The following is a 1,280-nucleotide window of genomic DNA, read 5'->3' as shown; positions in this document are numbered from 1 at the left end:
TTTTTCTGTTTGTATTATGAATTTAAATATTATTGTATGACTTTTTAAAATATGTTTTCCAATTTCATATTTCGTTTTAAAATTTAAATTATTTTAAATTCTGAATATTAAATATAAATTAAAATCTATTATATACTAATTAATAATAATATAATAAGAAACGATGTAAACTCCTCGTAAACATTACATGGAGTTTAAATCGAATGTTTACGAGTGATTAACATCGAAATATTTACGAGGGTTTTACATCGAAATGTTTAAGAGTGATTTACAACGAAAGTATTTACGTGTGCTTTACATCAAAATAATTACGTGGGCTTTACGACGAATGCTTACGTGTCGTTTACGACGAATCCTTTCCCCGCGCTTTACGAGGAATATATTTCGGCGTAAACGTAACGAGTCGTTTACGACGAAACCTCCGTTACGGCGGACGTTTAACAACGAAACGTCTTTCGACGTTAATTCGTCGTAACACCCCGTTTACGACGAATTTACAAAGAATACTGCCCTAGTAAAAAATATGTTTTCTTGTAGTGCAATATGATTTCGTTATTTCAAATTTGATATCTTTTAGAAAAAGAAACAAAATATTGTCAAATTATATTATGTTTTTAAAATAAAAAAAATAGTAGTTACAAAAAAAAAAATTTAAATTTTTTTTTTAACATCGTTAGCCAAACCCTAAATCATAAACCCTAAACCTTTAGATGAACCCTAAACCCTTGGATAAATCGTAAACTCTAAATCAAAAACACTAAACACTAAAACACTAAACCCTAAACCCTAAACTCTTGAGTGTTTTAGTGTTTAGTATTTTTGATTTAGAGTTTAGGATTTATCCAAGGGTTTAGGGTTTAAGGTTTAGGGATTGGTTTAGTGTTTTGTCGACGACTTTAAAATTTTTTTAAAAAAAATATTTTTTTGTAACTGCTACTATTTTTTATTTATTGGTTTTTAGTATTTTATTCTAAAACATAATATAACTTGACAATATTTTTTTTTTTTTTAAAAGATATTGAATATGAAACAACCTAATCACATTGGTTGGTGAACCTAGCCAAGAATAAGTCTCAGATTTATTATTTAACAAAATTAATTTGTCTATGATTCTTCTTTTCAAATCCAGTTAACTCCTCGGATATATTTGTTTTTCGTAGCAACTCTTTCTTGATATAACTTTTTTTGCCAAGTTTGACTCTGTTAAAAATCTCACAGTTTAATCTACTATCTGTCCAAAAACAGGAGGGGGGATACAAACTGGGAAACAGACAAACGCC

Source organism: Brassica oleracea, chromosome C1, assembly GCF_000695525.1.
Source record: "Brassica oleracea var. oleracea cultivar TO1000 chromosome C1, BOL, whole genome shotgun sequence".
NCBI classification, from domain to species: domain Eukaryota; kingdom Viridiplantae; phylum Streptophyta; class Magnoliopsida; order Brassicales; family Brassicaceae; genus Brassica; species Brassica oleracea.
The sequence above is the reverse complement of the archived record's forward strand: the minus strand, read 5'-3'. Positions refer to the sequence as shown.